This window comes from Dipodomys merriami, unplaced genomic scaffold (assembly GCF_024711535.1).
Source record: "Dipodomys merriami isolate MVZ:Mamm:240054 unplaced genomic scaffold, mDipMer1.0.p SCAF_6, whole genome shotgun sequence".
In the NCBI taxonomy this organism is placed as follows: domain Eukaryota; kingdom Metazoa; phylum Chordata; class Mammalia; order Rodentia; family Heteromyidae; genus Dipodomys; species Dipodomys merriami.
The window spans coordinates 72,223,582-72,247,822 of record NW_027206179.1 but is presented as its reverse complement, the minus strand read 5'-3'; the positions used below and the strand labels follow the sequence as shown (position 1 = coordinate 72,247,822).

At 43.2% G+C, this 24,241-nt stretch overlaps 2 long non-coding RNA genes across 6 annotated transcripts in view; one reads left to right on the top strand and one right to left on the bottom strand.

Annotated features, from left to right (window-relative positions):
• Positions 1-98: 98 nt before the first annotated feature.
• On the top strand, positions 99-15,804 carry LOC138814193 (uncharacterized). The gene is made up of 3 exons (XR_011367921.1): positions 99-152; positions 10,623-10,693; positions 12,068-15,804. It is a non-coding gene; the product is annotated as an uncharacterized lncRNA (long non-coding RNA).
• Positions 7,194-24,241, bottom strand: part of LOC138814191 (uncharacterized) — a 46,009-nt gene continuing 28,961 nt past the window's right edge. For 3 of the 5 annotated variants that reach the window (XR_011367916.1, XR_011367918.1, XR_011367920.1), the window contains exon 4: positions 21,554-22,212. This is a non-coding gene — a long non-coding RNA (uncharacterized lncRNA). Of the gene's footprint in view, positions 7,405-9,007; positions 9,106-21,551; positions 22,213-24,241 lie in introns of those variants that run through there. The other 2 variants (XR_011367917.1, XR_011367919.1) reach the window with 2 other exon arrangements.

Genomic DNA, 24,241 nt, shown 5'->3' with positions numbered 1-24,241 from the left:
AGCCTTTGTGTGATCAGAGAATGTTATGAGAATAATTATTTAACTGGCAGGTCACACTTAAATTCTTTTTCTTTTTCTTTTTTTTTTTTTTTTGTCAGTCATGGTGCTTGAACTCGGCCTGAGCACACTGTCCCTGCGCTCTTCAACTCAAGGTGAGTACTCTACCGCTTGAGCCACAGCACCACTTCCAGTTTTCTAGTGGTTTATTAGAGATAAGAGTCTCACAGACTTTCCTTCCCGGGCTGGTTTGAACTGTGATCCTCAGATCTCAGCCTCCTGAGTAGCTAGGATTATAGGCATGAGCCACTGGCACCCGACTTACATCTTTTTTTTCTTTTTGTGAACGTCCTAGGGTTTGAACTCAGGGCCTGGGCACTGCCTTGAGATTTTTGCTCAAGGCTAGCACTCTACCACTCGAGCCATAGCTTGGCTTCTGGCTTTTTGATTAATTGGAGGTAAGACTCTTATGGACTTTCCTGTCTGGGCTGGCTTTGGTCCTCCATCCTTATATCTCAGCCACCTGAGTAGCAAGAATTACAGGCGTCAGCCACTCGCACCCAGCCATGGTTGAATTTTGGTACAATCCTCATACCAGATGCAGGAGGTGAGACCTGTTAAACAGCATCTTAAGGTGACCCTCTTTCCCCCAGGTACAATGACCCCTAAGCAAATCCGAGTCCCTAAAGTTTTCTGTCTTCTGGGTTCCCCTGTATGCCCAGGTTTTGGTCTTCCGTTTTCCGCTCTTCCTGCTGTTGGGGGTCAGGAGTTGAGGGTCGGTGAGAAGCAGCTGCTGCTCAAAGCTCAGCAGTCCTGAACCTCAAATTCCCTGCCCTGGAAAACTCAGTGTCCAGCTCAGACCCCTGGAAGGACAACAGATGCGCTTGTGTTTTCCAGAGGGCCTGGAATATCTCATGTTCAAAGCAGGAAAGCATCCACAGTTAATATTTGGATGGGCCCACATGGCGCCTCTCTCACGGAGGCCAGCTGGGCCTGATCCCATGGCAGATGCGGCCCTTGCTGCGCACCTGTGGAGAGGGGCGTGGGCTGGGGGAGCGCAGGCTGCCTCTTGGTGCACTCCTTTGGCTTTCAGCTGAGTTTTACAAAGGGAGTGGTTCTGGAAGAAAAGCAGAGCCTGGAGTGCGGAGACTGGGGTGCTTTGAAATGTATCTGTTTCAGAGACCTCAGCAGAGCTAGCTGCCAAGGACAACACTGGCCTGTGGCTCATGCTCGCCCGCCCAGCCTACATGATGTGGAACAATGTGGATGTCGGCATTGCTCATCCAGCACAGCACACCACCAGGATGCTGCACTGCGGTCTGAGCCAGGTGCTCTGCCAGGCTCTGCCCTGCTGTGGGCAGCCCCAAAGCTGGTCAGAGCCTCTGGGAAATATGAGGGACACTGAGCAAGGAAACTGGCTGCATGCAGAGGAGGGAAGTGCCAAGGGCAGATTTTTTAGTGGTTGTACAGCAAGGCTTTGTTCCGTAGGTCAGGCTATGAGCACAATGCATTTTGATCAATGTCACCCTTTCCATTGTTCTCCCCCATCATTCCCATCCATACCCTCAAGTGGTGTGGCTCCATTATCACATATGTACATTCAATATAAGGACTCTATGTGCTGGGCAGACTTTGAAAGGGCAGGGAGAGGCTGTGAAAGGTGACTAGGGACAAAGAAGGGTCCAGGGAATGAGACACAGTTGTCCGAGTTAGCTATACATGAGGAACACAACAGAGCGCATGGGTGTATAAATGCATACATGTGAACATGGTGTGAAGACGTGTGTGTAATAATGCACATGAAAACAATTGTGTGAGAGGTGGGGACAATGCAAGTATGAGCACAAGTGTATGTGCACACAACCATGTTAGTGTGACTATGCATGTATATGTGTGAGTGCAAGTGTGCAAGTTTGTGGTTATATGCAAATGTGTGAGGTTGTGTCTGAAAATGACAAGTGTGAGAAAATCAACCTGCAAGTGTGCATGAGGCTATACGTGCATGTGAACATTGTAAATATGAGTGCGCAGGCATTGCACATCCACAAAATGAGACCATTGTATGGGCATGCAAGCTGTGGACAGGATTGTACCAGCATGTGAGTGTGTAAGCATGAGTGTATAAGCATGAGGGTACAACTGTGTGCATGTGCTAAGCATTCTGAGCATGAATGTGTGAGCACAAGAGTATGAGAAGTGAATTGCATGTGAGCACACATGTGTAAGCCATGTGCATTTGTGACCAGGTGCCAGCAAGTAAGTGTGCATGAGAGTGTAATAGCATTGGGTAAGCATGCAAATATGTCTGAGAAGTGTGTGTGTGCGTCTGTGTGTGTGTGTGTGTGTCCCTCAGAAGTTCCTGTTCTCACTTGGCATTTTTGCTCGAGGTTGGTCTTCTGCCACTTCAATCAGATCTCCACTTCTGGCTTTTTGGTAGTTAACTAGAGATGAGTCAAGACCCTCAGATCTCAGCCTCCTGAGTAGCTAGGATTACAGGTATGAGCTGCCAATGTCTGATAATCAAATGCTCTGTTATTTCCCAAGATAGATTCAGAAAGCAGAATTTTGGGTCACATTACAGGAGGGCACTAAGGCAGTTGTCAGTACACACATAAGTTACTTCTCAGAGAACACTAGCCTGATTTCCATGTTCAGCTGAGAATGCTACTCCCTGTAGTGCCCTGGCTAGCATGATTACTCATAGCAGCCCAACCCAATCTCTCCCATATATTCGAGAAGACAGTGGTGTGTCTGCTTGTCCATGGGCCTTCACGGCTGCAAGAATAATGAAACATCTCCAAGCTTCTTTGTTTTTGTTTTGTTTTCTTTGGCTTTCTGTGCCAGTACTAGGGTTTGAACTCAAGGCCTGGGCCCTGTCCCTGAGCTTTTTCACTCAGAGCTGGTGTTCTACCACCCGAGACCCAGCTCCATTTCTGGCTTTGTAATGGTTAACTAGAGATAGGAGTCTCAGACTTTCTGGCTCAGGCTGGCTCCAAAGTGTGGTCCTCAAATCTCAGTCTCCTGAGTAGCAAAGATTGCAGGTGTGAACCACCCTGCCCAGCTTTAGGCCTCTTTGTCTCACACTCCACACAGGTACAGCAGACCAGGGCTGTCCTGTGGAAATGAAGGCAGAAACTGGAGTTGGGGAACACACAGAATCCCTGGGATCTCTCTCAAAGACTTCCGTTGCTGGGAAGGGTGGGTATATGGAACCCCAACAGAGCCCTCATGTTTAGGCTTGTACAGGTCCCATAAATCCAGCGCCTTCCTCTACAGATGAGGAGACAGAAGGGTAAAAAGTGGCCATGAGTTGGGGCTGCAGTCTGGATTGGCCCTGTCCTCACACTGAGCCAGGTTTTCCATCCACCCTCATCAAAGATCAACGTTGGCCAGGAGCTTTGTGGCACTGAGTGGAAGTTAGGCATCCCTCATTAGGTAGGAAGAAAAATGACAGTCAGAACCAGTTCCAACATGGCAGGGGGAAAGTGACCCAGCTAAGGGTACTTATCTTGTTCCTCTCAGGCCTTAAAGGCCTTAGCACAGTGCTGTTGCTGGCTTTGGCCCAGCACATGTTCCCCTAGTATCCATCCAATCAAAATTCCTTTTCGTGCCTATGCGCAGAAATGGGGGATCCAATCACAGGTCAGCTTCCATTCTCAAGCACCAAAGTGAAGAAACTAATCAGGAGACTCCCCATAGCCAAGTCCACCCCTTGACCAAACAGAACAGGAGCACATCCTTAGAGGAAAGAATACAACCAACCCTATATATAGCAGGTCCAGACTGTGTTTTGTCCTGGGGGCCTCTTTTCGCACAGTGAATCCATTTCATTGTTGTTTGGCCTTCAGATAAGCCTGCTCTGCATTAAACATTTTCCTGCCCTTTAATTGGAGAGAAAAGAACCTGAATCCTAGATGCTATCCTGTTCTCATACAGTCTCACCGTAGGGGATACACCCCTCAGACCATTTAGACCTGCTCCTGGTCAGGCAGGAGTTCATCAGAATGACTCCTTACATTCTAGAACTTTCCCTTCCTGGGCTCAGGCAGCCAGCCTAGCCAGGGTCCTCTGTACTGTCTTGTTCAATCAGTTGAATCACAGGTGGGGTGTGTAAGAAGTCAGGTGTTGTTAGACCCATTCCTGGCCCATGATGCCTGCCTCTTATTTATCATGGTGATTTATATTCATAGTGCTTTCTTAGAAAATAGTTTTGCTTTCTGGGCTGGGAAGGTGGCTCAGTGGTAGAGCGCTTGCCTTGCATGCATGAGGCCCTGGGTTTGATTCCTCAGCACCACATTAGCAGAAAATGTCAGAAGTGGTGCTGTAGCTCAAGTGGTAGAGTGCTAGCCTTGAGCTGAAGAGCTGAGGGACAGCACCCAAGCCCCACGAATGACACAAAAAAGAAAGAAAGGAAGGAAGGAAGGAAGGAAGGAGGGAAGGAAGGATTTTTTTTTCCTCTTTTAACATTTCCACTTGGCCCTGTCTCCTTTCTTGGCCATCTCCAAGGACTGGGTAGGCTTGCTCAGTTCCCCCTCAACTTGAACTGCTAACCCAGCAACAATAATAGCAACACACAGAGTTGAGTTGCTTGAGGTATTTCTAACATTGAATTTTTTTTGTTTTGGTATGCAACATTTTTTAAATTTATTTTTTATTTTTTTATTTTTGTCGGTCGTGGGACTTGAACTCTGGGCCTGGGCGCTGTCCCTCAGCTCTTCAGCTCAAGGCGAGCACTCTACCACTTGAGCTACAGCGCCACTTCCGGTTTTCTGGTGTTTTATGGGAGATAGGAGTCTCACGGTCTCTCCTGCCTGGGCTGGCTTTGAACCGCGATCCTCAGATCTCAGCCTCCTGAATAGCTGGTGGCGTGAGCCACCAGCGCCCGGCTTGGTATGCAACATTTTGAAGTTTTCATTTTGTGGCATTTTTTTTTTTTTACTGGAGGAGGAACTAGCAGTTTATGGATCCTTGTGACAGCACAGGTTTCATAGCAGGTGCCTTAGAAACATTTTGTGCTTTATTTCTCTCAACCAACTTCACCCTGCTCATTTTGCTCACAAGGAAAGCAGGTCCTTCAGTTACTAAATGGAGACTGAAATTCTGACCAATGTTACCAATAGATCATGTGTACCTTCTAATGGGTTCTGTTAATTCTCCAAGTACCCTAGCCTCGATCTGACATTTAAAGTGATTAAGAGAACATTGGGAGTGTGGTTCAGTGGTAGAGCATTTACCTAGTATGCCTGAGGCTCTGGGTTTGATCCTCAGCACTGCAAGGAAAAGTGGCAAGAGATTGACCTAAGTGTGGTTGGTAGGCTTTTAGTTCCATAGTGTGAAATGAAACTGAATTGGTGGCCTGAAGAAGTCCCTATACTGAGACCATACGAGGTGAGCTATTTCTTAGGTTAGGTATAAAATAACCAAAGCCCAATGTAGGAGCAGATAGTATTGTGCTGCATGACCATGTTGTGCTTAATGATGGGCTTCATTTATGATGGTGATGATGGTCTCCTATGATAACAATGAGTTGATAAATTCCTTTCACAGTGATATTGTATTCGATGTGATGGCATCAGAGTAAGACACACTACACATGTTGAAATGATGCTGGAGTAGGCACGCCTACTTTGCTGCCAGTTGTATAAAAGTATTGTATATAGGTCTATGTACAGTATGCCATATTTAATGATGATCATAAATGACTAGGTACTGCTTTATGTATTTACTATATAGGCTTCCTATCATTATTTTAGAGTATATTGTACTTACAAAAATTAGAATGGGGGCTGGGAAGGTGGCTCAGTGGTAAAGTGCTTGCCTTGCATGCCTGAAGCCCTGGGTTCGATTCCTCAGCACCACATAAAACAAAAAAAGCCGGAAGTGGTGCTGTGGCTCAAGTGGTAGAGCGCTAGCCTTGAGCTGAAGAGCTGAGGGACAGCGCCCAGGCCCAGAGTTCAGGCTCCACTACCTGACCACCCCCCAAAAAAATTTAGAATGGCTAGGTGACTTACATCTGTAATCCTAACTGCTCAGGAGGCTGAAATCAGATGATCCTGTTTCAAAGCCAGCCTGCACAGAAAAAGTCTGAAAGACTCTAATTTCCAATTAACCACAAAAAAAACTGGAAGTAGAGCTGTGGTGCCATTTGAAAGAATGCTAGCTTGAGCAAGAAGAGGTCAAAGACAGCTCCCAGGCCTTGAGTTACACACACACACACACACACACACACACACACACACACACACCACATTAGAATATAGCCAGGGCTGGGAAGATTGCTCAAGTGGTAGAGTGCTAGCCTTGAGCTGAAGAGCTGAGGGACAGTGCCCAGGCCCAGAGTTCAGGCCCCCAAAAAAAGAATGTAGCCAGACACTAGTGGTGGTTCATACCTGTAATGCTAGCTATTCGGGAAGCTGAAACCACAGTTTGAAGCCAGCAAGAACCGATAAATCCTGAGACTCTTATCCCTATTTAACCAACAAAAGCAGAGGTGTGGCTTAAGTGGTAGAACATCAGCCTTGAGCAAAAAAAAAAAGCCAACCAAGAGCACAAGGCCCTGAGTTAAGCCCCAGTAATGGAAAAAAATCAACAACAACAACAAAAAACCCACCTGCTAAGCACGTTTCCTCATTGTGAAAGGACACAGTAAGGACTGTATGCTTATGCCACGGGCCGCTGAGGCTCTGCCACTCCTGACAGCCAGCTTCAGTCACAGTACCCTATTTGCAAGGCAAATACTCACCAATGGCTAATTGGAAGAACCATGGCCCTGGCCCAGCAAGGAAAATATACTGAATAAGCCATGTACTTCCACTGGGAAAGAAAACAAAACTGAGTTTAGTGACCTAAATTATATGCCTAGACCTACAAATGACCTAAGGTAGATAATTCTGCCTGCTATGACTCATGGAATATCTATAAAATGAAGTAGTAATCTTGTGCTAAGTCATCAACCTCTTTTACCTCTCAGGAAGCCAGAGGAACTTCCGGGGAGTTTTCTCAGCCCTTGAACTAACACTGATCCTTTCCCCAATGTACAAATCTTTGATTCTCCCCCCCCAGGAATACAGGAAAGGAAACTTTGTGACAGAAATTACCCTGAGCTACATGATTTAATTCTAACATTTAGTATCTACCAATTCATACACTCTTCTTGGTTAAAGATCTATAAAACTTAAAGGTCTTGGATGATTCAGTCCGTCAGTAACAAATAGCTGGGGTACAACTTACACCTTTAAGGAAGGGAGCTTCCGCCCAGGAAGAGAGCCTCATTCTCCATTCTTCTCACTTCCACTGGCTGTCTTCCACACAGCCTAACCAGAACTTCTGGTTATCATCAGCTGATTATAAGTGGCATTTAAGTGGAAGCCTACTGACCATTGTGTCATCTTGTAAAAGACGCAGAACCTAGAGAGGTGAAATGGGAAAAATCAAAGTCTCTCCGCTAGTAAATAACATAGACAGGAAGGAAGTCTAGACTCTCTGACCTCCAATCCTGTGCTCATGTTTATTTTATTTTTTTATTGTAAAGATGATGTATAGAGGGATCACAGTTACGTAAGTCAGGTAATAAGTAAGTACATTTCTTTTTGAAGAATGTCAACCCCTCTCTCATTTTCTCCCAGTTTTTCCCTCTCTGATCCTCCTCCCCCACGAGATTATTTTATGCCTTTAAAGCTAAAGACAATGGAGCTGGAGACCCAACTCTACTAAATAACTCATTTAGTTCACTTAGTCAATACATCGGCATTGAATACCAGGCTGGTGCCCTCATAGAAACAGAAAGAAACTTTGTAATGTTTGGGCCTTTTCTATTCAGCTGGATCTGCATCTGAATTAACACACACATATACACACAATTATGGTATTTATTTTTTCTTTTTTTTGGGGGGGGTCCGGTCGTGGGGCCTGAACTCTGGGCCTGGGCGCTGTCCCTCAGCTCTTCAGCTCAAGGCTAGCGCTCTTCCACTTGAGCCACAGTGCCACTTCCGGCTTTTTTTTGTTTTTGCTTATGTGGTGCTGAGGAATCGAACCCAGGGCCTCAGGCATGCAAGGCAAGCGCTCTACCACTGAGCCACTTTCCCAGCCCAATTATGGTATTTCTTGGTCCAAAGACTTCAAAATAATTACTCTGAAAAGGAGTTTACAAGGTTATGTGTATAATCCTAGCTACCCAGGAGGCTGAGACTGGGAGGCTATATGGTACAAGGTCAGCAAGACCTCATCTCAACAAACAAGCCAAGCACAGGAATACATGCTTGTCACCCCCCCTACACAAGAGGATCACTGCCTGAGGTTCACACAAGCAAAAAGTGCAAGACCCTAACTGCAAAATAATTAGGGCCATAAAAGGGCTAAAGGCGTAGCTCAAGTGATAGAGCATCTACCTAGCAAGTATAAGGCCCTGACTTCAAATCAAAATGGCTGTGTGGAGTTACAATGGGAAGCAATCAGGAAAAGAGTCAGAGTTGAGCACTCAGCACCTAGTCTTAAGTGGAATTTTGGAGGAGCAAAGGTCTATCAAGGAGAAACAGTTCATGTCAGTTGAAGACCACTGAATTCTCTTTCCTTGATTGCATTATACTAAAAACAGCACTGATCTGGGCTCTCTTAGTTTCTCCCCTGGCTGTTCGTGACAGAGGGTGAATCACTGTGATATTGCTCATTCTCTTTCTTCACTTATAAAACACGAATGACTATGTGCTCTGCCTGCCTGGCAAGGTTGTTATTAGAATTAATAATAGCGATATAGTTCCCACTGCTATTGGGATTGGCCCTTGCAACACTTTCGTAATCATCCTATGAGGCAGCTCAGGAAGTTACTATTGCCCTCAATTAAAGAGGAGAAACCCAAGTCAGGGAGAAGTGAAATAAAGGGCTGATTAGCACCCAGCTAGAAAGTTCTGGGTGTGGGAGGTGAGTCCTGGGGAGCATGCCCTCCCATGCTTCTCCCTAGGGAAAGCAGGCTCATCTTGCCTGTCTGATAGATTGAACCCCCTCTACAACTTACAGGGGTGTCATGGGTGCACAGGGTCACCAACGCTGGGGCGAGCTCTCCAGGCAACTCTTGAGTACTCAGAAGTATTTGAGCCGATCTTGGCAGATTTTCTAGGTACAGAAAGTAGGACAGGATGTTTTCAGTAAGAAGCTGGCTGGGCTCACTGGGGTGGGGGTGGGGGGTACTTGCCTGTTCACTCTGCTCCAGTAATTGTGCCCCGGGTGTCCTTTTTTTTTTTTTTTTTTTTTAAGATTCTGTGCTGGTACTGGGCCTTGAACTCAGGGCCTTGTGGCTCTTTCCTAGCTTTTTCACTCAAGGCTGGTGTTTATAACTTGAGCCACAACCTCACATGTAACTTTTTACTGGTTAATTGGAGATGAGTCTCAAGGACTTTTCTTCCTGGGCTGGTTTACAATGTTAATCCTCAGATTTCATCATCCTAAATAGCTAGGATTACAGGTATGAACTACTGACACAAGGTTAGGGTGTCTTTAACTTGGTGGGATGTGTAGTGAGCACAGTACATGTACATATTCATCAATTTGCTTACAAATCTATACATTTCAGGGGAAGCGACTATACTTACTGGATTACATAAAAACTACATGTACATACATCATGTTGTGTGTGTGTGTGTGTGTGTGTGTGTGTGTGAGAGAGAGAGAGAGAGAGAGAGAGAGAGAGAGAGAGAGAGAGAGAGAGAGAGAGCCTGAAGCAAAAATGACATCCTCACCTCCTCCTACATAATTTAAGATCTCCAAAGGTAGTCAACTGTGTTTTTGTTGTTGTTGGTTTTTTTTTTTGTGCTAATCCTAGGGCTTGAACTCAAGGCCTGGGTGCTGTCCCTGAGCTTTCATGTTCTACCATTTGAGCCACAACTTCACTTTCAGCCTTTTTTTTTAGTAGTTAATCAGAGCTAAGAGTCTTATGGACTATCCTGCCTGAGCTGACTTCAAATCATGGTCCTCAGATTTCAGCCTCCTGAGTACCTAGAATTACAGGCATGAGCACCAGCGCCTGGCTGCCAATTGTGTTTTATACATTGGTTGAGTATTCCTTGTCTGAAATGCTTGGGACAGAGGTGTTTCAGATTTTGGGTTTATTTTTCTTTCAGATTTTGGAATATTTGCATACACATAATGGGATATGTTGGAGACAGGAGTCTCAAAAACATGAAATTCATTTATGTTTCATATGTAACATGTATATAGTCCAAAGGTACTTTTGGTTTTTACTGGGCACCAAACTCAGGCTTGCCTTTTTCACTCAAGACTGTTCTCTGCCACTTGAACTACACGCCCGCTTCTGACTTTTTGCTAGTTAATTGGCTTTATCTTCCCAGAATAACTACAAACTTCATTCTCAGATCTCAGCCTCCTGAGTAGCTAGAATTACAAGTGAGAGCCACCAGCAGCACCCTTTCATTTTGACTGTGACTTCTCACATGAGGCTGGAGATTGAATTTTCCATTTGTAGTATTATGTCAGTATTCAAAATATTTTGGATTATAGAGCATATTGGATTTTGAATTTTCAACCTACATATTCTCTGTAAAGTGAAATGCTATTTTCAATCTGATATATCAACTACCTGACTCTCCACTCCGTCTGACCTAATGTGCTCACAGGATGAAGTGGTATCTTTCAAAGGATGATCAATGGCCCTGCACACAGGAAACCTGACTGTCAAGAACTGGAGGTTTGTTGTCCATCTTAGGCTCCTCTTCACGCTGGCTTCTGCCAGTCCTAACCTCCTAACAAGCTCCAGCCCACTGGATATAGTGTGTTCCATCTGGTACTTCATCTCCCCTCTCCTTCACAGGCAGGAGATGTTTTCCCGAAAATAGAAATATGGTGGTTGAAAATGAGAATGGCCTGGTGTGTAATGATAAATATTTAAAAATAAATGATATAGAGGATTTCATCTCGAAAAAAAGTAGAAATATGCTCCTTTCACACCGTCCTTAAGCCTTTCTATGACCTTCCTGTCTCCATCACAGAAGGAGCAAATCTAGGCTTTCAGAATGGCCAAGAAGGGCCTCAATGCCTGGCTTCCCTGTCTCCCATTGTAGTTAGGCTGCACATGGGTTTATAACTGCTTATGGTATTTGTCACCTCCTATCTGCTTCAGGCTGAGGAGGTACCTGCTATACACAATTCTGTGTATTGGACACTGCCTGGGTACACAGTGCTCTGTAGTGCCCTTTGTGGACAAGTGTGTAGCTAGGAGGAGGGGCAGGACTCTGTATAGGTCAGGGGTGGCTGCTGTAATATGTAGCTTGGTAAATATATGATATGAAGTTGACTGGTTTAATCATCCTAAGTATTAGCTGTGTGACACTAAGGATATTCACATTGTTGTACATACATACACCATCATCCAGAACAGGTTTTATCTTACAAATCTGGAGTTCTAGGCTGGGTGCAATGACTCATGCCTTTAATCTTAGCTATTCAGGGAGCTGAGATCAGAGGCTCAAAGCCAGTCCTGGAAGACAAATCTGAGAGACTATTTTCTCCAATTATTTAACAAAAACCTGGAAGTAAAGCTGTGGTTCAAGAGCACCAGCATTGAACAAAAACACCAAGCCAGATTGTAAAGCCCCAGTACCCGTACAAAACAAGACAACTAGAGTTCTATCTCCAAACAATTCAGGTCTTGCCCCACCTTGTATCCTGACAACTACCATTCTCCTCCTCCTCCTCCTTCTCTTTCATCTAAGTATCTATAAATTTTGATTTATGTTTCTCAGTGAGTACTGATATTTAACACCTTTCACAAATTATTGTCCATTTGCATATTTTCTTAGGAGAAATGTCTTCCCTATTTACCAATTTTTCCCTTTCTTTCCTTCTTTCTCTCCCTTTGCCCTCCCTCTCTCCCCTTCCTTCCTTCCTTCCTTCCCTCCTTCCTCCCTTCCTTCTTTTCTTCGTCCCTCCCTCCCTTCCTCCCTTCCTTCCTTCCTTCCTTCCTTCCTTCCTTCCTTCCTTCCTTCCTTCCTTCCTTCCTTCTTTCTTTTTTCTTTTTTCTTTCCTCTCTCTCTCTCTTTCTTACTTTCTGGTGGTATTGAAGATTGGACCCCCAGGCTCTTGTACCTATTAGGTAAGTGCTATACTCTGAGCATTTTTTAAATTGAGATGTTTGATTTTTGTTCTAGTTGTTGTTATTGTCCTTAGTCAAGTCAGGATTTATGCTTATTCCATTAAAAGTTCAAATTATCTGACAATTATTTTGCCTTCCCTCTGCCTTCTCCCTGAGGTTGTGTCTGGGTATAGATTTGGGCCCTGTCAAGCTGCTGTAATAAATATACCCCAGTAAGCACACTTTGGATCAAATAAATGAAAGTTTATTTCTTGTCCATGTCAAGGCCTAAATCTGTGTTTTAGGTTGGCAAGTGATATGTTTCCTGAGGCTAATGTGGGAACAAGGTTCCCTCTGTGCTCTGGCACTGGTACTCTCCAGGACCTTGCTATTGACAGTACGCAAAGCCCAGGCCTGGAACTGCAAGCATCACCTCGCTCCTCCTCTGTGGTAGAATTTACACCTTTTGGGGGAAGCTTGGAAAATCTAGCCCTCTTCTGGAAAAGGAGATGGTTGCAAGGAACAGCTTCAATCCCCTGCAGCAGGACCTCGCAGCTGGCATCACTGGGATGAGAAGCATTGGCTTACTTTTCTCCAACCCTCTCTGGCTTTGCTGTGCTGGTGCAGTCATTTTTTTTCCAGTCGTGGGGCTCAAACTCTGGGCTTGGGCGCTGTCCCTGAACTCATCAGCTCAAGGTAAGCGCTCTACCACTTGAGCCACAGCGCCACTTCCAGTTTTCTCGTGGTTAATTGGAGATAAGAGTCTCATGGAGTTTACTGCCCGGACTGGCTTTGAACCATGATCCTAAGATCTCAGACTTCTGAGTGGCTAGGATTACAGGTGTGAGCTACTGGCACCTGCTGCAGTCATTTTTTTAAATGCCAATACTGGCATAACTCAGGGCTTGGGTGCTGTCCTTTATTTAGCTTTTCTTACTCAAGACTGACACGCTACCACTTGAGCCACACCTCCACTTCCAGCTTTCTGGGAGCTAACTGGAAAAAGAGTCTAACAGATTTTTCTGCCCAAGCTGGCTTCAAACAGAGTACTTCAGAGCTCAGCTTCCTGAGTAACTAGGATTACAGGTGTGAGCCACTGGAGCCCGGTGCTATAGCCACTTCTGATGATGCTGTCCAACCTGATCTGACATCTAACACTCCGAGCACCCCCAGTACTGAAGCTCAGTCCTCAAACCCACTGAAATGATGAGCACCAAGGGCCAGAAGGAGACTGAAGGAGAGAGGAAAAGATTGAAGTAATCAAAATAAAAAGGTATGAAGACCAATAACTGTTAGTTAATGAATAGATTAGGAAAGCAAAGCATGAAAGTAGACACTGATAGAAACTGAGTTACTGGCACAGTGGGTAGGTTCAGCGTCATGCTAGAGTGTATCCATGAAAGAAATGAGGAAATTAAACTAGGAAGACTCCAATCTATATAAACGGCAAATGTAGATAAATAAATGACAGATTATATGAATAAATCCACATAAATGGAAATCCACACAAGGGATTGATGTCTTGAATTTATTAACAGAACAGAGGATGTATTCAAAATATACCACAAGAAAATGTTCTAAATAGAAAAAAAAAAAAAAAAACAACCCCCAAACCAGCATCTTTAGTTTAAAAGGGAGCATCATATTTCAGGACATTTTGATATATAGTGCTCAAGTGAAATGATTAGTTCTTTAAGAACGAAGAACTGATTCTTAAGATCTCAGGCAGAGAAATAGAAATACCTTATAAGGCAAGCAATAACAAAAACAAACGCACAGCAAGCTAATCTTCAATGTTCTTCCAGCAGCATTCAGTATAGAAGAGAGCAGTGCAGTGTGCACGATGCCAGCCAGTGCCATTGTGGTGGGCACATCGGAGCCCTTCTCAACCATGAAAAACCTCAGGCCTGGAGGATGACCAGGAGCTGATACAAAAGAATCCCATCACCAAGGGAGATAAAGGCTCAAACGCATACAAAATAACAAAAATAGGAGATACGAGCAAGAGTAAGGTTGATATAGGGAAAAAAACAAAAAACAAAAAACCATTGCTATATCTTAAAATCAAGAATCTGATCAAAACGAACTAAGCAACTCAATGGCAGCGATGGGAAGGAGGGAACTAGTGGGAAAGAGGGAACAGCTGACGATATGCAAAACAAAAGACATGTACATATCACCCAATGTGGAAGAAATAACTGTATTGCAAAGCTCATAGAACTCATAAATGTTATAGACCACCATAGACAATTTGCCCCATGAAAGTTAGAATGTGTTTGTGACTTTAACTAAGCATCACTGTCCCACAATCCTGTGAAATTTGGGAAATCATGTAACCACTTAATCACAATAAAGAATTTGAAAAAAAAAAAAAAGAATCTACATAGGTGTGGAGGTCCTAGTGTGAGGTCCTGCTGCCTAAAAAAAAAAAAAAAAGAAGAGAATTCAATATATTTGCTATAAAACTGAAGGCTATATATTTTATCAACTTTGGAAATGACATCCATGTAGACCACTTATTTATCATCATGGGAGTTAAGAAGGAAAAATAGCTATAGAGGTATACAAATATACCAGCTTTCCACCTATATAAAAACTATAATAAGCTAAGTAGTCTTACAGTGAGAATTATTGTAATTATTTTTCAAATTATCTGTTTATTTTAATGTTTCAGTTCAATGCTGTTTTGATGCTATCATCATTCCAATCTTAGCTAACTCCAGAAAGGAAATATGATACTAAGAGATTTTACATGCTACATATTAAGTTGTAAATATTGTATCATCTTATTTTTTTTACAAACACTATCTCTCTACAATACATATGACTTTAAAAAATCAACTGCATTGCCAAAAATTGAATACATGCTTTGAAAAACCAGCAGCAATCACCCTAATCTGTGATTGTACACACAATTGTGTGTATGTGTGCATGTCTGTGTGCTGGTTCTAAGGCTTGAACTCAGTGCCTGGGTGTTGTCCCTGAGCTTTTTCACTTAAGGCTGGAGCTCTATCACTTGAGCTCCACATCTGGCTCTTTGGTGCTGAACTAAACATAAGATTGTCACGGACTTTCCCATCTGGGCTGGCTTTGAACCTCAATCCTCAGATCTCAGCCTCCTGAGTAACTAGGATTACAGAAGTGAGCCACTAGTACATGGCTTTTACAATTTCTTTTAAATTGAGGTTAATATTTTTTAAGATATCTTTCAGTGAAGAAACGTTTCTTTGAACTCCAGAAATTCCTTCAGTTTACTTTACTTCCATTAAATTCAAGTTTAATGCTTCTTAAAAAATTATTAATGATGACATTTAATGTTTATTTTATGGAAGTATTTCTCTCCACACACCCTCCTCTCTTCATCTACGCAAAGGGACACGTCTGAGCTAATGTTATTTATGTTAATCACAGTGATTTCTGACTGGAGAATTGAGATATTCTGTTTACCAGATTTCTATTTAACTGTATTTTTGTATTTGATGCAATTATAATTTTTATAAAAAGAGGAAAGTAAATGCTCTATTAAAAATGTAGAAGCAAAATGGGTCATGATGGCGATAGTGTTTAAATGTGTTGCGACTCTGGAATTAAAAATCTTAGGGACTGTTCTAGTTGGACTGGATTTGAGCCTTATTTCTCAGATCTTAGCTTCCCAAGTAACTAGGATTATAGGCATGAGACACTGGTGCCAAGCAATGACTTTTAATTTTTGTTTTAATTTGCAACCATAAACCATCTCTCACTTAAAAATCCATATGGAAGCTAGTGAATCATATATATATGTATATATATGCATGCATACATACACACATACATATGTACATTTATACATACATAATCAAGTCCATCTAAACCAGATTTTAGTTTGGAAAGGCTTGCTAGAAAATTCAGAGAATTAACTAAATGTGCTTTACGAGGATTTCAGTATGATGACTTTGAGAAGCAAACAGGACATATCACCCCCAAAATATGGCATGTTGACACTTGAGGAAACAGCAGAGTCAGGGAAGTCCCTCTGAGTTCTCTCACCTTCCTGCCCTGAAGAAAAAGTTTAAATAAAAATCTTTCTAAAAGGGCTGGGAAGGTGGCTCAGTGGTAGAGCGCTTGCCTTGCATGCATGAGGCCCTGGGTTCGATTCCTCAGCACCACATAAGCAAAAAGAAAAAAGCCGGAAGTGGCGCTATGGCTCAAGTGGTAGAGCACTAGCCTTGAGCTGAAGAGCTGAGGGACAGTGCCCAGGCCCAGAGTACAGGCCCTGCGACCGGACCCCCCAAAAAAAAAACTTTCTAAAGCAGGTCATAAAACTTTATTCTAGAGGTACATCTGCCTCTGGAGGAGAAGAGCCCTTATTTCTGAAGGCAAAGATCACTGAGAAGAATCAGAACAAACAGACTTACTCAGTTTCCCTCAGCCTGTGGCCAGTCTCTCATACCTTGTGGCTAATCAATTGCACCTCTGAATGACTGACTGTCCATTCTTCACCAAGCCTGAGCATTTCCCTAATCTTTGGGGGCTTATTTCCTTAAAAGGGATTCTATATTATGGGAAATACTTCTTAAATGATTAAATGTGTATGTTCTTCTCTTGCTCCTTGGCCTTCAGGTATAGATGAGCCTCAGTTGTAAACTCGATAAGTGAGAAAAACCTTTTTTTCCTCTACTCTGCTTTATTTTATTTATTTTCATTATGCTTTTTCATTATACGTTTACTATCTTTTTCAGTATACTCATCTTGAAATAGTTGTACCATGAGGTTACAATTCAGCGTGTCAGAGTATAATGCATCTTGACCAATGTCAGCCCTTTTATCATTCTCTCCCATCTCTTCCAACCGCCCTATCCCATTCTACTCTGCTTTAAAAATAATGGGCTTGCTGGGCACCAATGATGAGTGCCTGTAATATTAGTGATTCAGAAGGCTGAGATCTGAAGATTGCAGTTTAAAGTCAGCTTAGACAGGAAAGTCCATGAGACTCATCTCCAATTAACCATCCAAAAGCTGGAAGTGAAGGTGTGGCTAAGTGGTAGAGCACCAACCTTAATTGAAAAACTATGAAATAGAGCCTAGACTCTGAGTTTAAGTCCCAGTGCTGGATATGTGTGTGTACATATGTGTATTTATGTATGCATGCATATATATGTACATATATATGTATTATATGTATTTATGTATGCATGTATACATGCATAGATGTGTGCTTAGTCTAGGACGTAGTTCAGCTAAGCACTTATCCAGCGTTTGGGAAGTCCTGAAATCCATTCCAAATATTTAATCAACCAATCAGAGGCCAATAACCTGAAGAGATAGCGTTGACCACAAAGGAAGAATTCAGATGCTATTGGGAGAATCCTCCAACATCAAACAAAAAGTCAGTGCTCAGGAGATAGTATGAAAAGATTTGATCTGTCCAGCATGGACCTGGAGTGGTGACCCCTGGGGCTTGTAGTGTACCCTATTTGGTGTAGATGAAAATAGGAGCAGATGGTGAGATTCACTTGAGAGACCTGAGATTTCAAGGCAGTTCATTCTGTGTGTTGCCCAGTCAATCTGGAGATAAAGCTGCCCAGAGGTGTTCTGCTCCTCTATTATACATGAGAAAAGGATGGTTAATTGAAGGCCATCAAGCTGTCAAGACAGGAAACTCACACTTTACGAAGCCCCATGGGGTGAGTGTGGAGGGCCTTATCCCAGAATAGCTCTTTTCAGGGCAGCCATGAGACTCTAGTGAACCAATCTGTTATACCCACTGGGGGATGTTCATTTCTGATGAGCTTCTCTAGTGCTTCTGAGAAGCAGTTATACATAGAATTATGGTAACAGGAAACTGACCACACCAAGGTCACAGCTCTCTTATTCAGACCACAGGGGGACTTCTTCCAGAAAGTTCAGTTGTCTTGGATGAAGTGTCTCCCCTGGGGAGATCTCTCTCAACAGCATTGACTTCCTCCTCTGTGGCCTAGGCTGAGCCTTCTCTGTAGGTTGGCCTCTGCTATCTGAATACACTTCTCTCAAGTGGCTTATACTCTCACACCAGTGCTGCCTGCTTCTGTCCCAGGCAGGACTACCCTTACCACACTCCCCCTGCCTCTCACTGTGTGGATTTGCTCAAATTTTAGCTTTCCAAGAATATTGATACTGCCTGGTGCTGGTGGCTCATGCCTGTAATCCTAACTACTCAGGAAGCTGAGATCTGAGGACTGCAGTTCAAAGCAGCCTGGGCAGGAAAGTCTGTGAGAGCTTACCTCCAATAAGCTATCAGAAAAGGCTGGAAGTGACTCTGTGGCTCAAGTGGTAGAGTACTAGCCTTGAGCTGAAGAGAGCTCAGAGACAGTGCCCAGACCCCGAGTTCAAGCCTTCTGGACTCCAGTGGCTCACACCTGCTATCCTAATTACTCAGGATGCTGAGATCTGAGGATTGTGGTTCAAAGCCAGCCCAGACAGGGGAGTCTGCAAGGCCAATTAACTATTTTTTAAAAAGCCAGAAGTAGAACTGTACATCTAGCAGTAGAGTACCATCCTTGAGCAAAAAGGCTAAGGAATAGTGCCGAGGCCCTGATTTCAAGCCCTAGTGCCAGTACTAAATGATAAATAAATAATCAAAGATCTTCACTCCGGTTACCAAACTTTCTGAGGCAGATGCCTGTTCATGGGAATTAAGTTGGAATGGACACCAAGAATAGAAGTCACATAGAGTAAAATTTACTTGCAGCAAATAAAAAGGCCACAGGAAATCTCTTCCAAAGCCATGAGTCCTTGAAGGCAGAGAAGTGGATAAATTTATCTGAGCAGAGAACACATATTTAAAGGGGTAAAGGCATCATCACATAAATTTCATTGGTGCAGTTTCAAAAGATGCTCCCACTGTTGAAGAAATGAAGCCTTAACTCCTGTCCATGGGAGTAGGAGAGGCCTGGGCAGGAAACAACAAAAGGTCAAAGGCCAAGCTGGCAATGTCTGGTGCCAGGGCAGGTCCAGGGCATAGCCTGGAACCAGTGTAAGAGAACTTGGCACAAAGGACTTCAGGAGTTGTTCTGATCAAATCATTCTAGTCACTGAGCACCCAAGGATAATGAAAACACAGGCATCACCATCCACTTTCTGCTGCTGTGACAGAATTCCACAGATTGGGTAAATTATAAAGAAAATGCGTTATTTAACTCATGGTTCTGGGGCTGGGAAGCCCAAGAGCACACACAACACAAGCATCTGGTAAGGTCTTCTTATTGCAACCTCAGCATGGTGGAGGGCATCACATAGCAAGGTGGAACAAGCATCAAAGACCTGGTCTCTCTCCTTCTTTATAAAGCCACAAATACTATGCTGGGGACCCTACCCTCCCAAGCTCATCCAGTCCTAGTCAGGTCCCAAATGTTCCACCTCTAACTACCATCAACATAGGAGTCTTCGATACACATTTAAACCATAGTAGAGGGCATGACTACAAATGTTCTCTGTGATAGAAACTATTATTTAGTTAACAGTTTCATTGTTACACCAGGAAGTCACGTGTGTGTGTGTGTGTGTGTGTGTGTGTGTGTGTGTGTGTGTGTGTGTGCGTGCACGCGCGCGCGCCAGTACTGGGGCTTGAACTCAGGGCCTGGGCACTCATCCTTATCTTTTTCACTCAAGGCTGCTGCCACAGTTCTACCTCCAGCTTTTGGCTGTTTAATTGAAGATGGGAGTCTCCAATGAGAGTCTTTCCTGCCTGGGCTGGCTTTGAATCATAATTCTCAGGTCTCAGCCTCTTGAGTATCTAGGCTTACTGGTTTGAGCCACCAGTACCTAACTTGAAGTCACTACATTTATGGTTAAATCTAAAACTTGTTAGTATATTATAAATTGGTAGGGGTCCTAGTTAAAAATGTAGACTTCAGATCTCACTCTCCTCAGCTATAGGCACCCAGAGGAGTTCTGTGGCAAGCAGTGTGAAAACCATGCTGTAGTAAGTGATATAATGAGGACTGGGGGTGGGCAGATCCCTGTGCCCATGGTGGTGGCATTTCTTCTATCATCACTACTGGATAGACACCAAGTCTTGCATCCTTGGAGAAAATTGCTTTTCTTCAGGTAGCTTAAGTACTTCTTAATGAGACTTAGCATTGCTTTCTGTTTAGAAAAGAGAAGGAAGGAAGGAGAAAGAGAGAGGAAGGAAGGAAGGAAGGAAGGAAGGAAGGAAGGAAGGAAGGAAGGAAGGAAGGAAGGAGGGAGGGAGGGAGGGAGGGAGGGAAGGAAGGAAGGAAGGAAGGAAGGATGGAAGGAAGGAAGGAAGGAAGGAAGGAAGGAAGGAAGGAAGGGAGGGAGGGAGGGAGGGAGAATGGAAGGAAGGAAATAAGGAAAGAAAAACATGTATTTTGTTATGCTTTAAAGCAAAGTGAAGAATAGTAATAGGACCTTTTGTTTTCTTGGTTTTGATTGTTCATTTTTATAAGAAAGTGAGTACCAAGCAAAATACAAATGACAAAATACAAATTCTGCCAAACTCAGCAATGTCTTGAAAAAGTAAATACAGCACTAGAAACAGAAAATCTTCAGGCTTGTACACCATGCCTACTCAGGGCAGGGGGCTGATCGTTACTGCCAAAGGCTCAGAGCAGGAGGGGCCAACATTTTTCTGCTTCATCTTTGCACTGCCCTTTTAGTGGTACTAGGGTTTGAGTTCAAGCAGCTGGCACTGTACTACCTGAACCATTCCTGCAGCCCTATTTTTTGCTGGTTACTTTTTAGATAAGGTCTTGAGAATTTTATTTTTCTACCAGAACTAGCCTCAAACCTTGATTCTTCTGCTCACAGCCTCCAGAGAAGCTAGGATTATAGGTATAAGCCACCAGTGCCTAGCTTTCCTCTTTGCTTTAAAAAGAATTCTTTTGAATAGTTTTATTTAGATATAACATACAGACCATATAATTCACCCATTTAAAATATAGTGGTTTCACTGGATACCTATGGCTCATACCAGTAATTCCAACTACTGAGGAAGCTGACATCTGAGGATCAGAGTTTGAAGCCAGCCAGAAAGGCCCTGAGACTCTTATCTCAAATTAACCACTAAAAAAGTAGGGAGTGGAGCTGTATGGCTCAAGTATAGAGTGCCAGCTTTGAGTGGAAAAAGCTAAGGGATAGTGCTTAAGCCCTGAGTTTAACCCCCTATATGGCACAGAAAGAAAGGAAGGAAGGAAGGAAGGGAGGGAGGGAGGGAGGGAGGGAGGGAGGGAGGGAGGGAGGGAGGGTGGGTGGGAGGGAGGAAAGAAGAGAAGGAAGGACGGAAGGAAAAAAAGCTTTATTGAGATATAATTTATATTCACCTATTCAAAGGATGTAGTTCTTTAGAGAAAAAAAGAAAAGATGTTAACAGGAAAATTTAGAAGTAATTTCCAGGTGATTTCTGACATTGGTTAACAAAAGTTTGTAAGCGACACTATTTTGTTTTATGTTTTTTATTCACTTAGTTACACTAGAGAGGATTTTATTATAGCATGTTTACAGTATATTCCAATCAATCTCATCCCATTACACACACACATACACACACACACATACACACACACACACACACACACACACACACACACACACACACACACACACATACCATCTTACTATTTCAATTCTGTTGGCCAAGAATAAAATCAACCTCGTGAAGAAAGAAAATTGCATATGAGATTCAGTAGAATTACAATTCAAGAAAACAGAGACTCAAGCAGACTTAAAAATCTGCTCTGAGGTTTTGCAAAATGGTCCCTGCATTTATAGTTGTAAACCATGTGGAGACTGGCTAGAAATTACATCACTGGTTAGAATTGTGATAAGTGCTGGCAAAAGTTGTTTGGTAGGGAAGGGTTTGGGTGCAGCTTGGTCTCTGGGTGACTTTGGCGGGGGGGGGCGGCAAGGGGGGAGAAGGGGGTCTCGATATAGCATGTTAGAAGATATCAACTCTGCTTCAAAGGGCACATGTTCATTTGCAGGTGTATCTGAGATCTGATGAATAATGGCATCCTGACTCCATTAAGTGCCTGTAACCAATGCTATTCCATCTTGATTTTTTAATTACCATTCACACGAGGAAACTCCTTAGTGAACTTCTACCAGAGTGATATTATTGCAGTCATTACTTCATGAAATGACATTTCATGTTTTGTCTTCAAGTGTGTATCAGGAATTTTCACAACATGAAACAGAGGGAAAAAAAGACATGTTAATATTTTTGTTTTGGAGCCAGTACTGGAGCTTGAACTCAGGGCCTGGGTACTGTCCCCTAGCTTTTTTCCCACTCAATGATTATGCTCTACTGCCTAAGTCCCATCTTCACTTCTGGCTTTTTGGAAGTACATTGGAGATGAGTCTCACAGACTTTCCTTCCTAGGCTAACTTTGAACCTTGGTCCTCAGATCTCAGCCTTCTGGGTAGTTAGGATTACAGGCCTGAGTCACTAGCTCCCTGCTCAATATCCATATCATAAATGTGGGAAATAAATCCCTGAGAATAATTTGCCTTGAAGGAGTCATGTAGCCAACTGGCCCAAAAACCACCATGCAACTTGGTATGTTGAACTTCTCAACTTCGTAAACCTGTCTAGGCTGTTATTAAAGTCATTAAATCACACAGATGGTTCCTATCTGGCTGAAATCAAAATTGACTTCATCCTGAAGTCAGCAGTTGGGGGTGAGTGGGAAGAAGAAGAGTAGGTGGGAGTTAATAGCTGCGTTATTATACTGGATAATTATGGCAGCCTTAGGACTTTCTGCCTGTAGGAATGGCACAAAGCTTGCTCTCTGATAGATGAAGCCCCTTGAACTCTTGGGCAGTACTGAAAGGTATCCAACTTTTTCAGCACTCCCACATCAAGTCTCTTACCTAATAGGCTTAATTAACATGGAGGTCCTGATGGAATCTTTTTTTTTTCCTCCTGCTGATACCGGGCCTTGAACTCAGGGCCTCACACCCTTGCTTGGCATTTTTGCTCATGGCTGGCACCCTATCACTTGAGCCATGCCTTCACTTCCAGCTTTTTGCTGGTTAATTGGAGGTAAGAGTTTAGCAGATTTGTTTGCCAGAGCTGGCTTTGAACCTTAATACTCAGATCTCAGCCTCCTTGGTAGCTAGGATTACAGGTGTGAGTCATAAGCCCTCAGCTTGTTTCCATTTTATAGAACTACCAAATGTCTCATGATTATGTACATGAAAAATCATGGTACTTTTAATGCACTTGAGGATCTAGGATTGAATAAAAAAATTAAACTAAACAAAATGAAAAATTCTCAAAGCATTTAATGAAGTCGCTCCACAGAGATAGAGCATGGGGAAAAATGGAGGGAGGGAAAGAAGGAGGGAGGGGGAGGAAGACATAGAGAAAGAGAGAGAGAGAGAGGAGAGAGAGGAGAGAAAGAGATTTGAAGGAATTTATTCATGGATTATGGTGGTGAAGAGTTCAGCATCTTCAGGGTAGGATAATGGCTGAAGTGCTATGGTTGCATGTCCAATCTAGAGACCCTCGGATGCAGAATTTCCTTTTCAAGAAAGCACAGTTTGTGTTTTTTGTTGTACTATTCAGAATTTCAATGGGTAGATGAGGCACACCCACGTTAGGAAACACAATTTTTCTACATGCAAACTCCACTTGTGTTATTTATTTATTTATTCATTCATTCATTCATTCACTCATTCCTTCTTTCTTCACTCATCCTTCATTCATTTATTTTTGTGCTGGTAGTGTTGGTACTGAATTAAGGCCCCACATGTCTACCTGGCTTTGTGTGTGTGAGTGTGAGTGTGTGTGTGTGTGTGTGTGTGTGTGTGTGTGTGTGTGTGTGCACTCACTAGTACTGAGGCTTGCTTGAACTCAGGACCTGGGCAATGTCCCTGAGCTTCATTGATCAAGGCTAGCACTCTACAACTTGCACCAAAACTCTGCTTCCAGTTTTTCTGTTGTTGTTGTTGCTGCTGTTGTTAGTGTTTAATTGGAGATAAGAATCTCACAGGCTTTCCTGCTTGGGCTGGCTTTGAGCCACTATCCTCAGCCTCCTAAATAGCTAGGATTTCAGATTTGAGCTACCAGTGTCCCACTTGTCTTTTCTGATCAAAGTTAGCATTCTAAAATTTGTGCCACACCTCTACTCCCAACTTTTTGCTAGTTAATTGGAGATAAGAGTTTCATAGATTTTTCTGCCT